This window comes from Stegostoma tigrinum, chromosome 1 (assembly GCF_030684315.1).
Source record: "Stegostoma tigrinum isolate sSteTig4 chromosome 1, sSteTig4.hap1, whole genome shotgun sequence".
Taxonomy (NCBI): domain Eukaryota; kingdom Metazoa; phylum Chordata; class Chondrichthyes; order Orectolobiformes; family Stegostomatidae; genus Stegostoma; species Stegostoma tigrinum.
Genome location: NC_081354.1, coordinates 147,521,010 through 147,533,036, shown reverse-complemented (window position 1 = coordinate 147,533,036; position 12,027 = coordinate 147,521,010). Strand labels below are relative to the sequence as shown.

The 12,027-nt window shown below is 47.2% G+C and overlaps 1 protein-coding gene across 5 annotated transcripts in view; it reads left to right on the top strand.

Annotated features, from left to right (window-relative positions):
• LOC125462998 (AT-rich interactive domain-containing protein 3A-like) overlaps positions 1–12,027 on the top strand; it is a 465,714-nt gene that overhangs the window by 147,282 nt on the left and 306,405 nt on the right. The window lies entirely within an intron of this gene.

The window sequence follows — 12,027 nt, the reverse complement described above, 5'->3', positions numbered from 1 at the left end:
AGGATCAGCAGACCCTTCTATGCCAGACTGTATGACACGAAGCCCACTGACAGCACGGCCTCCAAGTCGTTCCTGTCGTCTATCACGGAGGTCTTAGACGACGGCACGAGGGAGTGGCTGTACCGGCTGATATCCCTGGACGAGCTGACCAGAGCCCTCAAGTCCTTGCAGAGGAATAGGACTCCCGGAAGCAACGGCTTACCGGTCGAGCTGAATTCCGCTCTGTGGGACCTGGTCGGCCAGGACCTGCTGGAGGTGTACGATAGTGCGCTTCGGGCAGGGGAAATGAGGAAGGGCATCATCACCCTCATTTACAAGAGGAAGGGGGAGAGGAAAGAAAATTAAGAATTGGCATCCCATTTCACTATTGAACATGGACTACAAAATCCTGGCCAAGGTCATAGCCAACCGGGTCAGGTCTGTCCTGGAGTCAGTGATTCACCCTGACCAAACCTGTGCTGTGCCGGGCAGGAAGATCGCTGAGAGCCTCGCGCTCATCAGGGATACGATCGCCTACGTACAGGACAGGCGGGTGGACACCTGCCTCATCAGCCTGGACCAGGAGAAGGCCTTCGACAGGGTCTCTCATGCTTGCATGAGGGACGTCCTCTCCAAATTGGGGTACGGGGAGGGCATCCGCAATTGGATCCGGCTGCTCTACGCCAACATCGTTAGCGCAGTCTCGATCAACGGGTGGGAATCGGACAGTTTTCCCATCAGATCTGGAGTCGGGCAGGGCTGCCCGCTCTCTCCTGCCTTGTTCGTGTGCTGTGTGGAGCCCTTCGCCGCATCCATCAGGAAGGATGTGAGCCTGAAGGGCATGACTATCCCAGGCAGCAGAGGCCTTCAGATCAAGACCTCCCTGTACATGGACGACGTCGCCGTCTTCTGCACCGATCGTCGGTCGGTGAGTAGGCTGTTGGACATCTGTGGCCAGTTTGAACTGGCCTCGGTGCCAAAGTCAATAGGGGGTAAGAGTGAGGTCATGTTCTTCGGGAACTGGGACAACCGCTCCTTCATCCCCTTCACCGTCAGGACAGACCTACCCGAAGGTGCTGGGTGTTTGGTTCGGTGGACCTGGGGCATGCACTAAGACTTGGGAGGAGCGTATCACCAAACTGAAGCAGAAGCTAGGCAGGTGGACGCTCTGGTCCCTCTTCATCACGGGTAAGAACCTGGTTGTCAGGTGCGAGGGGCTTTCGGTACTGTTGTACGTGGCGCAGGCCGGGCCTATTCCCTGGACCTGCGCCACTGTGGTCACCCGGGCCATCTTCCACTTCATTTGGGGGTCGAGGATGGACCTGATCCGCAGGGGCACCGTGTACAAAGACCTGGAAAATGGGGGAAAGGGCGTACTGAACGCCACCCTCGCCCTGACGGCTACCTTTGTGTGCGGCTGCATCAAGCTGTGTGTAGATCCTCAGTACGCAAACACCAAGTGTCACTACTTACTGAGGTTCTACCTGTCCCTGGTGTTGCGAAGGATGGGCCTGGCCTCGTTGCCGCAGAACGCTCCGAGTAGTTGGACCATCCCGTACCACCTGTCCTTCGTGGAGAAATTTTTGAAGGGAAACACCTTTTGACCACAAGGCCGTCAGGCAGTGGTTCGCACATAGTATCCTCAGGACCCTTTGGGAAAAGGAGAGGGTGGATCCCGTCGTGTGGTTCCCCGTGCAGACTGCCAAAGTCGTTTGGCAGAATGCCTCATCGCCAGAACTTTCAAACAAGCACAAGGACATTGCTTGGCTGGCGGTGAGAGGGGCTCTGCCAGTGAGATCCTTTTATGCATGCCTAGAATCTCTGCGCCACCCCATGCTGCCTTTGAGGCGGCTGCCGGGGGGACGAGCGTGTCGATCACCTCCTTCTGGAATGTGCCTAATGCGCAGGAGGTCTGGAGGGGGATGCAGTGCTATTTGTCGAGGTTCATCCCGAGCAGCTCTGTGACGCGGGACTCCGTGCTCTACCGGCTGTTTCCCGGGACGCACACCGAGATCAACATCAACTGCGCCTGGAGGACCATCAATGCGGTGAAAGACGCTCGCTGGTCTGCCAGCTGAAAGAACTGACCCGGACCGAGTGTTGCAGACTGGCGCACTCCAAGGTCCAGGACTACGTGCTGAGGGATGCGCTAAAGCTTGGGGGAGCCACTGCCAAGGCGCGGTGGGGAAAGACCACCGTATGAAACCCCTCGTCCAGAATAGAAAAACGGGCCCTTATCTGGTAACTGGGCCCAGCTGGCGCCTTCCCCAACTGGTCAGGGGGCCAACTAGGACTGTGCGGGGTGACAACTGCCGGGGTATTTTCTTTGCTTTGCTTTTTCTTTGTTTAGTTGGTGTACGTACCCCCTGGGTAACGTAGAGCGGCTTGCATGACTGGGTAGGTGTATAAATGTTTTATTTTTTGTACATCTTATGAATAAAGTATATTTTTTTTCAAATTTTAAAAAAAAAAGTGATGAAACGTCTGAAAACGAACCTTCCAGCTCAGCAAGCAAACTCACATCCAGAAACTCAACCTGAGCTACAAATCTTCTCAAAATTTGTTAACAATACTTTCTAAAAGTGTAAGGATAGTTGCTTTACAAAACATCTCGTAATCCTTTAGATCACTGGTGTTTAAAGGAGTTATTTCTCAGATGAGTCCACAATTTTAGAAGAACGTAGAAATGTTAAAAACAAGATATGGCTTTCATGTGGTCAAGCCAGCTCTTACTGTGCTAAGCTGCAGCAGAGGCAAGTCTAGACTCTCTAACGTTTCCTCATAACTCAACAGTCTGATTCCAGGTATTAGCTTCTTAAACCTCTCTGAACTGCCGCCTGTGCCCTTTAAGCTCTTTAAATATAGTAGCCAATACTATACACATACTCCAGATGCAGTAGCACTGCTGTCCTACACAACTGAAGCATAACCTCCATACTTTTTATTAAATTTGCCTCACAGTAAATGATAAAATTCTATTTTTTATTAAATTACTTGTTGTAATTGCATACAAATCTCTTGCAACCCCCATACTCACGTGCTCAGATCCATCTGTAGTTCAGAGCTCTGCAACCTCCCATTATTTAGATAATATTCTTTTTCATTGTTCCTGCCAAAAAGAACAATTTCCTATTTTCGTACTTATTATTTATTTTATCAGCAACTGTGGCAACCATACCTTTGGTCCCTTCATCTAAGTAGTTGATATATATTGTAAACAGCTGAGGTCCCAACAGTGATCCATATTGCACACCACTGATTGCATCTTGCCGAACTGCAAAAAGACAGATTTACAGCTACTTGGTGATTACTGTTGGGTAGCTAATCTACTATGCTACCCATAAACCACAAACAATTATTTTCCATAATAATTTTTGATCTGGCCCTTCCTGTAAGTCTAAATAGAGTTCCCCGACTCCTTTATCCAGAGCACATGTTACCTCCTCAAAGAACTCCAATAGATTGGTCAAACTTCCCTTTCACAAAACCATTTTGACTTTGCCTGATTACCTTGAACATTGAAATGCTCTGCTATAAACCTGTTTAGCAATAGTTTTTAATAGTTTTGCTTTAACAGATGTTAAGCTAACTGGCCTGTAGTTTCCTGCTTTCTGTCTCCCTCCCTTTTTGAATAATGGAGTTATGTTCATTGTCTTCCAAACTAATGGGACCTTCGCCGAATCAAAGCAGACTTGGAAAATTAAACCAATGCATTAATCATCTCATTGTCCTCTTCTTTTAAGTCCCTAGAATGAAGTCCGTTAGGACACGGGCACTCATGGGCTTGGACGGCTGAAGGGCCTGTTCCTGCACAGTAATTTTCTTTGTTCTCATCAGCGCACAACAGCAACAATTTAATCAGTACCACTTCTCTGAGATTGTGATCTTCCTGAGTCCCTCCCTCCCTTCCATTTAAGGATTTATCAGTGCTTCTGGGATGTTATGTATATCCCTGGAGTAAAGAGTGATGAATATTGTGTGCAGTTTTGGTCTTCTTCTCTGAGGAAGGATGCTCTTGCTTCGAGGAAGTGCAGTGAAGGTTTACCAGACTGATTTTGGGGATGTCGTGTCTGACATATGAAGAGAGACTGACCAGGTTGGAATTGTATCAGTGATAATGGGAACAGCAGATGCTGGAGAATCCAAGATAATAAAATATGAGGCTGGATGAACACAGCAGGCCAAGCAGCATCTCAGGAGCACAAAAGCTGACGTTTCGGGCCTAGACGCTTCATCAGAGAGGGGGATGGGGTGAAGATTCTGGAATAAATAGGGAGAGAGGGGGAGGCGGACCGAAGATGGAGAGAAAAGAAGATAGGTGGAGAGGAGAGTATAGGTGGGGAGGTAGGGAGGGGATAGGCCAGTCCAGGGAAGACGGACAGGTCAAGGAGGTGGGATGAGGTTGCTAGGTAGGAGATGGAGGTGCGGCTTGGGGTGGGAGGAAGGGATGGGTGAGAGGAAGTGATAATGGGAACTGCAGATGCTGGAGAATCCAAGATAATAAAATGTGAGGCTGGATAAACACAACAGGCCAAGCAGCATCTCAGGAGCACAAAAGCTGACGTTTCGGGCCTAGACCCTTCATCAGAGAGGGGAATGGGATGAGGGTTCTAGAATAAATAGGGAGAGAGGGGGAGGCGGACCGAAGATGGAGAGTAAAGAAGATAGGTGGAGAGAGTATAGGTGGGGAGGTAGGGAGGGGATAGGTCAGTCCAGGGAAGACGGACAGGTCAAGGAGTTGGGATGAGGTTAGTAGGTAGGAGATGGGGGTGTGGCTTGGGGTGGGAGGAAGGGATGGGTGGGAGGAAGAACAGATTACGGAGGCAGAGACAGGTTGGACTGGATTTGGGATGCAGTGGGTGGAGGGGAAGAGCTGGGCTGGTTGTGTGGTGCAGTGGGGGGAGGGGACGAACTGGGCTGGTTTGGGGATGCGGTGGGGGAAGGGGAGATTTTGAAGCTTGAGAAGTCCACATTGATACCATTAGGCTGCAGTGTTCCCAAGCTGGATATGAGTTGCTGTTCCTGCAACCTTTGGGTGGCATCATTGTGGAACTGCAGGAGGCCCATGATGGACATGTCATCTAAAGAATGGGAGGGGACGTGGAAATGGTTTGCAACTGGGAGGTGCAGTTGTTTGTTGCGAACCGAGCGGAGGTGTTCTGCAAAGCGGTCCCCAAGCCTCCGCTTGGTTTCCCCAATGTAGAGGAAGCCACACCAGGTACAGTGGATGCAGTATACCACATTGGCAGATGTGCAGGTGAACCTCTGCTTAATATGGAATGTCATCTTGGGGCCTGGGATAGGGGTGAGGGAGGAGGTGTGGGGGCAGGTGTAGCATTTCCTGCGGTTGCAGGGGAAGGTGCCGGGTGTGGTGGGGTTGGAGGGCAGTGTGGAGCAAACAAAGGAGTCACGGAGAGAGTGGTCTCTCCGGAAAGCAGACAGGGGTGGGGATGGAAAAATGTCTTGGGTGGTGGGGTCGGATTGTAGATGGCGGAAGTGTCGGAGGATGATGCGTTGTATCCGGAGGTTGGTGGGGTGGTGTGTGAGAGCGAGGGGGATCCTCTTGGGGTGGTTGTGGTGGGGGCGGGGTGTGAGGGATGTGTTGCAGGAGATGCAGTCAAGGGCGTTCTCGACCACTGTGGGGGGAATGATGCGGTCCTTGAAGAACTTGGACATCTGGGATGTGTGGGAGTGGAATGTCTTGTCGTGGGAGCAGATGCGGCGGAGGCGGAGGAATTGGGAATAGGGGATGGAATTTTTGCAGGAGGGTGGGTGGGAGGAGGTGTATTCTAGGTAGCTGTGGGAGTCGGTGGGCTTGAAATGGACATCAGTTAAAGCTGGTTGCCTGAGATGGAGACTGAGAGATCTAGGAAGGTGAGGGATGTGCTGGAGATGGCCCAGGTGAACTGAAGGTTGGGGTGGAAGGTGTTGGTGAAGTGGATGAACTGTTCGAGCTCCTCTGGGGAGTAAGAGGCGGCGCCGATACAGTCATCAATGTAACGGAGGAAGAGGTGGTGTTTGGGGCCTGCGTAGGTGCGGAAGAGGTACCATTCCACGTAACCTACAAAGAGGCAGGCATAGCTGGGGCCCATGCGAGTGCCCATGGCCTCCCCCTTAGTCTGTAGGAAGTGGGAGGAGTCGAAAGAGAAGTTGTTGAGGGTGAGGACGAGTTCGGCTAGGCGGATGAGGGTGTCGGTGGAGGGGGACTGGTCAGGCCTGCGGGACAGGAAGAAGCGGAGGGCCATGTCCCGCAGGAAATGCTACACTTGCCCCCCACACCTCCTCCCTCACCCCTATCCCAGGCCCCAAGATGACATTCCACATTAAGCAGATGTTCACCTGCACATCTGCCAATGGGGTATACTGCATCCACTGTACCCGGTGTGGCTTCCTCTACACTGGGGAAACCAAGCGGAGGCTTGGGGACCTCTTTGCAGAACACCTCCGCTCGGTTCACAACAAACAACTGCACCTCCCAGTCGCAAACCATTTCCACTCCCCCTCCCATTCTTTAGATGACATGTCCATCATGGGCGTCCTGCAGTGCCACAGTAATGCCACCCGAAGGTTGCAGGAACAGCAACTCATATTCTGCTTGGGAACCCTGCAGCCTAATGGTATCAATGTGGACTTCTCGAGCTTCAAAATCTCCCCTTCCCCCACCACATCCCAAAACCAGCCCAGCTCTTCCCCTCCACCCACTGCATCCCAAAACCAGTCCAACCTGTCTCTGCCTCCCTAACCTGTTCTTCCTCCCACCCATCCCTTCCTCCCACCCCAAGCCACACCCCCATCTACCTACTAACCTCATCCCACCTCCTTGACCTGTCCGTCTTCCCTGGAGTGACCTATCCCCTCCCTACCTCCCCACCTATACTCTCTCCACCTATCTTCTTTTCTCTCCATCTTCGGTCCGCCTCCTCCTCTCTCCCTATTTATTCAGGAACCCTCACCCCATCCCCCTCTCTGATGAAGGGTCTAGGCCCGAAACGTCAGCTTTTGTGCTCCTGAGATGCTGCTTAGCCTGCTGTGTTCATCCAGCCTCACATTTTATTATCCTGACCAGGTTGGAATTGTTTTTGCTAGAGTTCAGACAAATGAGGGGAGATCTCATAGAGTGTTATAAAATTCTAACACGACAGGACGGGGTAGATGCAAGGAGGATGCTCCCGATGGTGGGTGTGTCCAGAACCAGGGGTCACAGCATGAGGATTCGGGGTAGACCATTTGGGACAGAGATGGGGAGACATTTTTTCATCCAAAGAGTGATGAGCATGTGGAATTCATAACCACAGGAAATAGTTGATGGCAAAACATTAAATTTATTCAAGAGGTGGCTCGATGTAGCTCTTAGGTGAATGGGATCAAAGATTATGGGGAAAACGCGGTATTGGGCTATTGAGTTGGGCGATCAGCCATGATCGTGAGGAATGGCAGAGCAGGCCCGAAGGGCTAAATGGCCTCCTCCTGTTCCTGTCTTCTATATTTCTTTCTTTCTTAAATCTTTGCCGTCTCACCTTAAACCTACGCCCTCTAATTTTCAATTCCCTTTCCCTGGGAAAAACACTACATGCATTCATCCTATCTATGCTTCTCACGATTTTGTACACCTCAATAAGGTCTAAGGTGAGAGGGCAAAGATTTAAGCTACGTTCCAAGGAATAAAGTGTTATCTTTGGCAACCACTCCCTGATGGCAGCTAGCAATGTGGCTCTAAAAGCTCAAAGTTCAGCCTAAGCCAGTGAATGGTTGCAGTCCTGCAGGCAACCTTGAGGAGAAGACAAGACCAAGACACCAGGAGAGAAGGGTAGGGCCTTACGCCACCAGGCACAAGTGTGGGGTGTAGTTTTAGAGGATAGAGTGTTTGCAACTCAAGTGAGTTATACCCAACAGTTGGGGAACCACTGATATTGCACGAGCCTGTCAGACTGAACGTGACATACTTCAGTGTGTGAAAATTATGAAAAGAAAGCCAATAAATTCCATCTGGTTTCTTTTGACCTGTTGATGTCAGTTGCAAACTTCACTTGCCAATACCAATTAATTTCTAATTGACCTGCCTCGATCTTAACGTAGTTCAGTTCATCTTCAGCAACAGATGTATGTATCCTTCCACTCACAGCTGTCATTACGATGGGTGGCAAATTCACACACATCAAATAAATTATATTTTTTGCAGAATAATTTTGGGAATTACAATGAGCACAGCCTGAGCAGCCATGTCTTATTTTTAAGAAGCTTCTATTGAAAATATGCAACTACTATGCTTGAATGCATCTAAATGACCTATGCTCTAATCTTCTTGCACTCAGATGCATCTTATCCCATTACAGTTTATGTGGTCAGCAAATCAAAGTACAATGAGTAGATGTTTACACGATTAGCAGTGTGGCAACATCTCCTTCTGTGGAGCAACATTCACAGGTCTCACAGAAGAAACATCATTGGAAGAGATTTGTTCCATTGCTTTAAGGCTACTTTTCTTATACAAACTGATCTTTTCTGGCCAAACCCACTGTAAACAATCTTGTGAAGTCCACTTGATGTCTTCACCATAGTTCTGTTTCTCTTTCAGGTCTATAGTAAGTTGAGGCTAATGAAGGCAGAGCTGACAGGAGTCCCAGTGGATGACCAGCACCAGCTAGAGGAAAGCCCCAGTCTCTGTCACTGTTTCAGCAAACTCCAAAAGCTCTAAAAGTCGGAAGAAAATCATGTGTTAATGGTTCATGCTCCAGAATCTGTACCCCAGTTGTCATGGATTTTCAAGGACTAAGTGTCCTTAGGCTATTTGACTGTTGGGGACATCACAGTATGTTATAGTTAATTTGTTATATGTGCAGCTCCCACTGGAAATGCTGGATAGTAGTCAAGATGGGGATCTTGGTTGACTTCTCCAATGGTAACGCTGGACCATTTAAGCCAATTTAGGTGTCTTTGTCAATCCCGAGCACACCTAAGATCAGCTAAACTCCCCATAAAACTCTTTCTGTACAAGTGGCCAATACCTTGAAGACAGGAGGAAGTGTCAGTAGAAAATTCAAATTAAAAATGCTCAAGTAGGGCAACAGTTTTCCCAGAGTTATTCTCCTGATATTGTATTTGCTTTAACACTTAACTACTCTTTGGAGACAAACTATCTTGATATAAATCGGGTTTTGCTGGCAAACAGACACAGGTCTGACAGCTCATCCAAGACTGGCAGTCTTCCAAGAGAGTGTGTATGCCAGGACAAGGGTTATTTGTCTCTGCTTTGTAAGTAAATACCACAGGGCAATATACTGTACTTACTAATAAGTGTAAATAGACAATCATTTTCTAACACCTGATTGACCCTAATTGTTACTCTATCTCGTAGTCTATCAAACACCATAACTTGGTTGAAAACTGGCCTGCCTTTTGTTTTTAATACTTACAATTTGTTTGTGGTCTTGCAGTCATCAGAATGTTTGCAAATGTGAACATTGAGTAACCCTTCCTGCTCCTTAGCCATGCTTATTTTTCTTTTCAAAGACATTTAAAGTAAAACTCCATTCATTCATTCAAGACTTGTCTTTCTGACCCAGTAAGTAATTGATCTGATATTCCTTTCACTTCATTTGCAGTTAGTTCTGAGTACCCTGTTCCTTCAACCAGGTTTTCTCAGAAGAATGTCAAGGGATCAATATTAATTATTTGACAGGAATTCAAAAAAGGCAGGTGTGGATTGGCTGCCAGTAATACATCCCGCCCAATTTTTCTTTAACTAAGTCAATGGATCAATTCCAGAATGTCTGTTGAACTATTGATCTCCCTAATATTGACCTGATTTTTACAGTGCAGTGATAACAGTGAAACAGTCAGCATTTGCTTTCATGAATGCAGCAAAGCTGATATCAATTTTGGGAATCCATACAAACAGATTAATGTGGAAATGCAGAAATTGCTGCCACCGATTCTGTGTTCCTCCAGAGGGAGCATTCTTCAGCCACCCCACCCCATGCCACCCCCTCCCCCCACCCCCCGCCTTCCCCTCCCCCAGCCCCCACTGCTGCCACTGAGTGCAATCCCAAAGCAATGAGTCAATTGACAGCAAATTCCACTTTTGCGATATCACTTTAGCTGGACAGACAGTTGGGAAGGTTAGAGTTTGTTGAAAGGGATGTATTTTGGAGTTTTACTGAGATGAAAAATGAATAATTACTATCAAATGCCCTCACAGACCCCTAAAAACTAATTTTATATTTGTGGAATATCAAGTTTCTTTAGGTTGAAGAAATCAAACAAATCTGCAGACTTTTTTTTGAAGGTTTATAATATTGTACAATTTATCTGAATCCAATTATAATCATCTCTTTTAGAACATAGAACAATACAACACAGGAATGGGCCCTTCGGCCCACAATGTTATACCGAGCATGACACCAAATTAAACTAATCCCTTCTGCCTTCCCTTATTTTGTTATCTGAAAATGTAAGCTTATGATCAAGGATACTCAATGCTTTTAATTTTGTGTTTTGATGTGAGAATACTTTAATGTGGCTTGATGCTTGCCCTGATTCACGATCCCACAGTTGCTGGACCCCTTAGAGACCCCATTGAATTGGCATCAAATTTAAACTGTTCTTTGAAAGTGGAGAATGTGACAGAGATTGTTTGAGCTGTGTGGCCAGCTTTGCTTGTGGTTAGAACTCTTTCCTCACTGCTGATGGCAAAATCTAGTCCCTTGCCACTGCTTTCACACCAGCCTCAGGGGAGGAGTTCCTGGTTACACCATTCAAACTCGTGCATCTTTTGAATCTTAGTAACTTTGTGCTATATGTGCAAAATAGATAACTATAATGGTGATTCCTGGTTGGTGTTGTCGCCACAAGCCATATTTATGTCACATCTTTAAGATAGAAGAGGCATCTCAAGGAATTTCCCAGGAATGTCATCCCAAAATATGACATGGAGCCCCATAAATTATTTGTTCAGCTGGTTAAAGAAATGCAGGTTAGTGAGTGTTTTGAAGAAGGAAGGAGAGGTGGAGAGGCTCATGAAAGGAATTCCATAGCTTTTGACCTTGAAGCTGATGGCATCTTCACCAGATATAGTGGTTCAAATTAGGACAATTAGGATGGGCAGGACTAGACGAATGCAGATGTCTTGGGTGGACAGTGCCAGGTTCATCTCTGCAGATGCTGCCAGATCTGCTGAGTTTCTCCAGCATTTTCAGATTTCCAACAGTACCTTGCTTTTGTCAGATTCTCTGTAACCTTGGTGTCATAGTTGGTATGAGCAACTGGTCACGTGTACACACCACCTCGAAGACCACCTGTTTCCATCGTCCTAATATTGTTTGACTCTTTCCTTGCTTTGTCCACTAATTATTGAAATCCCATTCTTTGTTACCTCTAGACTTAATATTCCAGTGCACCCCTAGCCAGACTCCCATGTTCTATCTTCTGAAGAAGATTCATAGCAGACTCTGAACATTAACCCTCTTTGTATCCTTACGGATGTTGCCAGACTTGCTGAGATTCTCCAGCATTTTCTGTGTCTGTTGCAAAGAATCTGACTGAACCTCAGAGACTAATTTGGAGGAGTAACACAGTCAGTAACTGAGGAACAGAGTTTGTAGCAGGGACTAAATTCACTGGCTTCTTGATATTTAGTTGGAGGACATTTCCGCTGAGAGATGATGGTCAGCTAGAGCTGGGTCCATTGAACACAGTTCATAGCAGCTCAGATGTACTGAGATAGTTCGAAAGAGACAAGCCTATTTTTTAATATCTACTTTTCTGCTCACTTAAATTGTAACTAATATTTCATAAACAGGATGTTAGAAATAACAGAAAGTCAACTGAAACATTGCCAAAATTGTACTAGGTTAGTTTTCTAACCTTGAACATTTGGCTAACAGTTTTAGAGGAGATTTTGGCTCACATCACACCATGACTTGATTGGCTGTAAGCAGAGAGAAAAAAAAATCTCACAAATTCCTTTTGAATATTTCTAGTGGTTACTAAGTAGCTCAGACTTTAATTACCGTGACCAATATATTCCATTACTCCAGCAATTACCTTGTA